We start from the raw sequence: 8,237 nt of genomic DNA on the forward strand, positions 1-8,237 counted from the left end.
TTCCATAGACCTGGGCATAAAATCTGGAGTCCGAAATTCGAACCGAACCCGAACCAAAAAATCTGATCCATTATCCGACCCGAAATAAAATACCCGAACAGATTTTGTAGAGTGGTATAAAAAATATATGAATCTAAAGTGTTATTAACCGAACCCGAACGGATAACCCGAAAAATCCAAAACTAATAGTTAATATAAATATTTTGAAATATATATAAATATTTCAATTATTAAATTCAATATTTATGATAATATGATATATAATAATAAATATTAAATTTTTTATAAATGTTTCAAGTGTACAATTAGTTTTAAATAGATACTTTATAATTTGTAATTGAAATAACAAGTTAACTCTATATAAGTTAATATATATTATTTACAAATGATGTTTGTTTTGATACTTATCTAATATTTTATTATTATTTTATCAATTTTATGTGTGATAGATTAATTTTTATTTAATTTAAGTGTTTTTCTTTATATTTTGCTTTAAGTTTTTGTTTTTTATTTTGAATATATCTGAACCAAACCGATATAACCCAAATCCAAACAATATACGGTTACTTTATGAGTTGAAGCAAGCAATACAAATTTGAACCGAACCAAAGTGTTATAATCCAAACCCGACCCATACTAAGAAAATTTAAGTATGGAATGTAGAGGCATGAATCCAAAAACCCGAAAATCCAAAAAATCCGATCCAAACGCTAATGGGTATCCGGACGCCTAAGTCTATATTTCCAAGACTTATATTTCCAAATAAATCGTTTAAATTCAAGTTGAAATTTTCGAAGTTAGTCTAGAGTGAGGGGAAACAGCCCCGATAGATTTAAATATTTATGAAAATTGTTAACAAAATAACAATATTTTGGATGGATCTGGTTGGGCTCATCTAATATGGAGAAGAAAATTTTCTCAGGAACATTATGTAAGCAAAAACGGAGGGACTAATAGCTTCTCATCCTTTTTCTTCGATTAGATAGCAAATCGATTACATAATGTAGGAAAACGTGACTATATATTCAAAATGCATAATAGATTATACCATTCGAGTATAAAATTTTCAATTGTTATTATCTAAAAGACGAAGATTTATTTGAATCAATTGTGAAACTAGTAACAATCCCAAAAAAAAATAAAAAGACTTCAAACAAAGAAAATAAAGTAAAATTGGGCTCAGAAGTGCTTGAAAGGTAATCACGAGATGAAAATCTCACTCATGTGATAAAAGGTCATTTGTTCTTCGTCATCGCCACAATCTTTCACTAAAAATCAAAAGAAGCAAAAATCAAAAGTTTCATAACCTGATTTGAAAAACAAAACGGAGTCAAAAAGGAAAACTAAAATCTGTAAACTTCAAACCACATTCGTCGACACTGTGATGAAACACCCATATCGTCTTTTATATATATAGCAAACCCAAAAACTAGGGCAAACCTCAAATGTCTTTAACCGCCAAAGACATAATTACCCCTAATAGTTTTGTAGGATTTCAAAATTACCCTTATTATAATTCTCTGTCTGATCTTTTCTAGGTGCGAATGTTTTGATCTCTACGATCAGTTAGAGCATCATTATTGATGTTCCTTAGATTTGAGCCCTTAGCATATTTTATTATTAGTTGTGTGTTTAGGGACTTTGTTAAAGGACAATTGATTAATTGTATATTATTGATGGACTTTGTATTGTCCCTTAGTGATTTTTTTTTATAATTACAAATAAAGAGAGAAGTTAATAATAAAACATATAAAAGATAAATTTAACATTGAAATTGATAAATTACAGAAAAGAAAACAAACATTTTATTACAAAGTTTAAAAATAAAATTCGAAACATCATAATAATACATAAAAGGATAAATTACAGAAAAGAAAACAAACATTTTATTACAAAGTTTAACAATAAAAATCGAAACATCATAATAATACATAAAAGGAATCATACAATTTTATTAATTATATGTTATTTGGAAGATGTCCAAATTTATCCCATATATTTTCAATCAGATCATTTTTTAATTGTTGATGAGCTTGGTTATCCCGAATTCTTTTCAGAGGATCAATTGTCTCACCGAGAGTTGAATCCTCACCGATGATATATGCACCTTCTCCTTCGTCTCCAATAAATTATGAATAGTTACGCAGATTATACGTACCTCGTTCATTTTCGACAATCATATTGTGGAGTATGATGCATGCTTTCATAATATTTTTTATTTTTGCTTTATCCCATAGATTAGATGGATTTTTAACCACGGCGAATCTTGCTTGGAGAACGCCAAAGGCACGCTCAACATCTTTTCGCACAGATTCTTGGTATTTAGCAAATAATCTATTTTTCGGACCCTGTGGTAGTCGGATAGATTGAATTAAACCGTATTATCAATAATCATGTATACTAAACAACCTATACTTGAGAACCGTATAATCATATAATCAATGGCAAAATTAAACGGAAACGAAGGCAGAGCCGTCAAGTAACAACCATAGAATCATTTCAAACAACCAAGGAATCATTACGATTTTTTTGCCATCCAATCTAGAAAACCCTAGGATCCTATTACGAAATCAGAAAGGAGGTTAAAAGACATACCTTTCTAAGACGCAGGAAGAGGTGAAAGGCCTGAACTTTGGCTTTCAGAGGCGGAGTTGAGACGACGGAGCGGAGGTGAAACGACTGAACTTTGGCTTCCGGTTTAAAGAGATAGATGTCGAAAGAAAACGAAGGAGGAGTTGGCGGATTGAAACGACTCAAGATCAGGTCTTCGCCATCTTCGATTTTGTTCTCGATTTCGTTTTCGATATCGCTTTTGATTTCTCTTTCGGTTGCGGAGAAAACGAGAAAAGAGAGACGAGAAGAGAGAGACAAAACACACCGAACAAACAAAACCACTTCGATTGCATCTCCCAATGAGAGCGTGACACGTCGCCTAAGGACTAAATAAGGCCAGACCTTATTTAAGGCCTTTTTGCTCCGTTCTTTAGCAATTTTGATTTATTTTTCGACCCAAAAAGACTAAGGGCCTGGGCTTAGTCAAGCCGATAAGGATGGTCTTAGTCCCATACAAGAAAGCATGGCCATGGCAGAAAAGCATTGTCAACGAGAAACGTGGCAGTGTAGTCACTTACCATGGGCCTCTATCATCAATCTCTGGAATCACAAGATGGATCTTCATTGGGTACTGATCTTAAGATGCTGGAGGAGATAGTCACTCGTACGTGTTCTTTCCTCTGCTTTTTTGTGGACAGTGGACCTCATGCTTATCGTTAAACAGAGGTTCCTTTTGTTTGGCTGTTTGTTGTGGGGTATTTCTTGATAAACCACAAGAGATGGCTTTCTGCTCCTTCCCTGTCCCAAAAGCAATCACCTTTGAGAGACAAACCCCATCCTTTCACCAAAAAACATCACCTCTGGAGCAAAGGTAATTGCAGGTGAGGGTGAAGTTCAAAACTTAAGGATAAGCACTGATGCCAAAAGGGTTTTCGAGAATGAGACCCAAGCTCACAATGGTGGCAGAGTAACAGAAAGAAGAATGAGACCCAAGCTCACAATGGTGGAGATTTCAGGAGGACAGAAGAAGGCTATATTGTAGATAGAAGCAATTGGCTGTGGTGAAGCTGAAATCTTTAGGAAAAGAAGTGAGAGAGGCAGGCTATGTACCGGAGACCAAGTATGTTCTTCATGATATTGATGAAGAAGCTAAAGAGAAAGCACTGATGCATCACAGTGAACGGTTAGCTATTGCTTTTGGGCTTATAAACACGCCTCATTGGATGAAGATAAGAGTGATGAAGAACTGGAGGATATTGTCGAGCATTGAAGATAGAGAGTTCATTTTAAGAAGAGATGGTAATTGTTCTTGTGGAGATTATTGGTAGAATTTTTTTTGTATTAATTGATAGCGAACAATCCAACCAAATATATCAACATCTGTTATTATCTCCTCGTTAAAAATCGTGCTTTGTTATTTCAAGAATGATAACGAACAAGCCTGGTCATGGCAGAAAAGCATTGTCAACGACACTCTCATGTCTACACAATGGGAACTGGAAGCTCAGAGGAGTATCTCAATGTTAAGCAATCAACTATATATGACTGACTAACAAGAAAAAACAACATCGAATCCACCAAATTCATGGAAACAATCAATCCTTCAAGATCAAGAACAAGCCCCTAAAACTGTCTTCTTGAAGAGAAAACTCAACAAGCCCATTGATTTGATCAGATTCTAAACGATCGATAAGCCCTATTTATACTCCACCAATCTTCAGCTTTGTAACTGCCATCTCACTTCTCTCTTCACTTAGCCAGTTCAGCAATAGCAAGGACTTCACTTAGCCAGTTCAGCAATACTTTCTCATGATGGTGAAAAAAACATCATGGAGGCTCAGATGCAGCAAGAACAACTTTTCAGCAATAGCAAGGACTTCACTTGCCACCTCATCACTGTGGAAGTGAAAACGTATCAATACTCCCCCGTTCTAAACAGTTTGTCCCCAAGCTGTGAAGGGAAAATATTCTGCAATCTGCAGTGTATGTGAATCGCAGATAACATTCTCATGATGGTGAAAACAGCAAGAACAAGCTCAGATGTTGATCCTGCGTCTCCATCTATGCCATATTGCAAAGGATGATTGCAGAAAACAAGCTCTGGTGGCCAACTGCAGCAAATGCAGAAAACAGGCTCTAAAGGCCAACTTGTAGTAGTGTTTGAATGCTCTGAAGCAAGATATAGACCATACCAAGCTTTGTATCCATGTCTGTGACCCTGTAACTAGGTTGCTTCCTCCCCACATGGTGAACTTTAAGTTGTAACAGAATGTTTTCTCTGAAAATCAATAAAGCGTCTTGATTGTCATGACTCCAAATATTAGAGTGCATGGCAGCGGCATCACTGCTACATCATCCTTTGGAATATCAGACTCGTCACAGTAATTCATCTCATACAGAACCGTGCTTATTGAACCCCATCTCAATCGTCTTTTTTTAACAGCAGCCCTGACCTGTCTGCCTGTGTCAACATTGGCCTGAATGAACACGTATATGTATTCCTGAATTAAAAACGAGTATTGTTTTAGTAAATGATAAAAAGACAAGTTCAATGTTTTTAATAAAGTTGAATCTTTTGTCCTACCAAAAGGATCCATGAACGAATGGGGTTAAAACAAAACCAATCTGACAGAAAATTATGTGTTGTATCTGAGCACTTGTAACATGTACAGCAACATGGTGGTCAATGAAGAACAGTTTGTCATCCCTCAGATCTGCAACGCATTTGATGAACAAAAAGCTGTTAGAAAGAAGCCGAATAATATATTTTAAAAATGGTCAAAGCGAATTCAGACATATTTGTTCTTCGTAAGAGACACCACCAATGTTCACAGAAGATAGACGATGAGTAACTTACTTGTTATATGTATAATGAAACCAAGAAGACTAAGAAACTCCGAATGCGTTTAACAACTTTGAAAGCTGTAAGAAAAGAAGAGAAGACAAGTAAAAAAACAAGACTTTTTATAGAGAAAAAAAGACCCCATTAGCCAACAAACAATTTTACACGATGATCATCCACTTTAAGAAGAAGTAGGCAACAAAAACAAATCTATACGATGATCACAGAGGAATACAGAGAAAACAAATAAGAAAAAAGATGATTCTCAGGATACTAGACTCTAAACGACTTCAGCTTTCTCCAGATCATCATCATCAACACTCGTTAAGACCAACCCAAACTCTGTTTCTATGCAAAAGATTATATTTTGTTCACTAGTCACGATACTCTTCTAGTCTACTAGGACTCTTAAAATATTTCACCTTCGTCAAGATCATCAAGAACGTCATCATCGACATTGGGTTTTAAAACCAACCCAAACTGTTTAAGCAAAGATCGATCTCTTGCCCGACGGGAACCGCCAATGAGATTCAACAGTTCTTTTTCGACAGACAGAGGATTTTCATACCTACAATCGGATCTTGCTTCTTCTTCTTCCACCTTCAGCACCGCAAGCCTTGCCTCTTGTCTGAGTTTCATTCTTGCTTTTTCTTCTTGAAGCTGCTTCTCTCTTCTGATCTTCATCATTGCCTCAGACTTGTTACTACTCGACTTAACAATGATATCCGCAAACCTAATCCTTATCGCAGCCGCGCGAACAGATTTTGATGAGGAGGAGGAAGAAGACACGAACAGCGGATCACGACCCTGACTTCTCGCTGTCGCCATTGCTAAGAAACCCTAGTTTTTGGATTTGAAACGGAGAATGGGAGAGAACGAAATCGAAACAGAAGTAACGAAGAAATCAAAATTTTGAGGAAAAGAAACCCTAAATTCGGATTTGTTGTGTTTACTTGGGAGAGCGAAGAGTTTCTATAAAAATCTATTTCTGTAGGCTCAAGTGTTTATATAGGAGAAGGCAATCTTGTTAAGTAAAAAAAAAAAAATCTTGTTAAGTGGGACCCACTTTTTTTTTTTTATCAACAAGTGTGAGTGTCTAACCCGATTCTTTTAAAATTCGATTTATTTGTTTTGCAATAGACAAAATATCCATAAAATGAAGTCACTTGCCAAGTTACCATCGTTCTAGTTAGCGGGGATGGACAAAAATATCCATAAAATTCGTCAAATACTTATTTAAAAAAATCCAATATTTCATCTGATCCGTAATGTACATATGCATCTACATATATATAAAATTATATATAATTTTTTAAGTTATTTAATCCATTAAATTAATTATTTGGTCACCAAACTTTTAAAAGTATATAGTTTTTAAGTAATTTGTAATGAAATATTATTATTTTATATTAAAAATTTTCTTTTTTCTTTTAACATATTTGAAAAAAATATTTATTATTTTTTACCGGATCGAATTGGATCAATGATATCTTTAAAATCCTGATATATGTTATGTGTCCACCTCTACAAGTTAGGGGTGGGCTGCCCAAGTCAAATATTATCATACTAGGTGTTTTGCCCGCACATACGGGCATAAATTTCTTATAAATACTTATTATTTTATGTCTTATTAATCTAAAACCAGCATAATAAATTATTATTTATGTTTTTAAATAGTTAAATCAAACATCAAAATATTTATATATGTCAAATAATTTTAATCAAAATATATACTTATTATTGTGTTAAGTTTTTTTAAAACACTCATATCTTAGAGATAGTTTAGAAAATATATTTATATTTTTTGGTTGACTAATATTTAATAATAATTTTTTTTGTATCTTAATTTTTTTTTACTTTTATAATAAAAATATTGATTTCAGATAGGCACAAAAAAAGAATATATATAGAAGAATTATCTTATTTTTGATGATTCTAAAATATTATTTTGTAATCAATTATTTAATATAGCATATAACATATAAACTTTATATCATTAAAATAAATTAGTGAATAGTTAGAAACTAATAATAAATTAATAACCTATCTAAAAGTCTAAAACCTAATAAAAATATGACAAATAAGAAAAACTAATATAACATATAAATTTAATATTAATATTAATATTAATAAAATAAAATTCGCTTTTATTTATATAGAATATTCATCAAGGCTATTATTTTAAATTAATGATTTAGTAACTCAGCTCAAAACAAATAATACATCAATGATAATTTAGGTTAAACTTAAAAAAATATGACAAATAAGCAAAATTAACTAAAATCATGGAGAATATGACAAGTAAGTAAAATCACTTCATAAATAATAATTTAGGTTAAACTTAATAAAAATATGACAAATAAGCAAAATTAACTAAAATCATGGAGGACATGACTAGTAAGCAAAATCACTTCATAAATAATAGTATAGATTTTTCGGTATTTGTGATTTTTTACTTGACAAATATCTTTATAGATATCTAATTTTCTGATTTGCTTTATTTCAAAGAATATGGATATCCAGAAATTAATGGATATTTATAAATATTCACTGATATTTTATCTACTTTGTTCAATACAAATAAATCTACAATACATTATACAATTTTTCCTTCTTAAAAAGCAATTTACATAATATAAAAATAACCAAAAATTGATGAAACTATGTGGTTATGAATTTTTGTAATTAATTATTTTCCTTATATAACAAATATTGTTATAAAATTATAGTTTTCAATAAAGATGTTATATTTTATAAGTAATTTAATAAATAAAATTATATGTTAAAATAATATTTATATAAGATTATACATTTAAAACTCAATATTTAGTCAAAAATTAGC

General features: G+C 32.2%; 1 pseudogene; it reads left to right on the forward strand.

Moving 5' to 3' along the window:
• The first annotated feature begins 3,117 nt into the window (after nucleotides 1–3,117).
• On the forward strand, nucleotides 3,118–3,957 carry LOC108820270 (pentatricopeptide repeat-containing protein DWY1, chloroplastic-like; annotated as a pseudogene).
• Nucleotides 3,958–8,237: the final 4,280 nt, after the last annotated feature.

This window comes from Raphanus sativus, chromosome 8 (assembly GCF_000801105.2).
Source record: "Raphanus sativus cultivar WK10039 chromosome 8, ASM80110v3, whole genome shotgun sequence".
Classification (NCBI taxonomy): domain Eukaryota; kingdom Viridiplantae; phylum Streptophyta; class Magnoliopsida; order Brassicales; family Brassicaceae; genus Raphanus; species Raphanus sativus.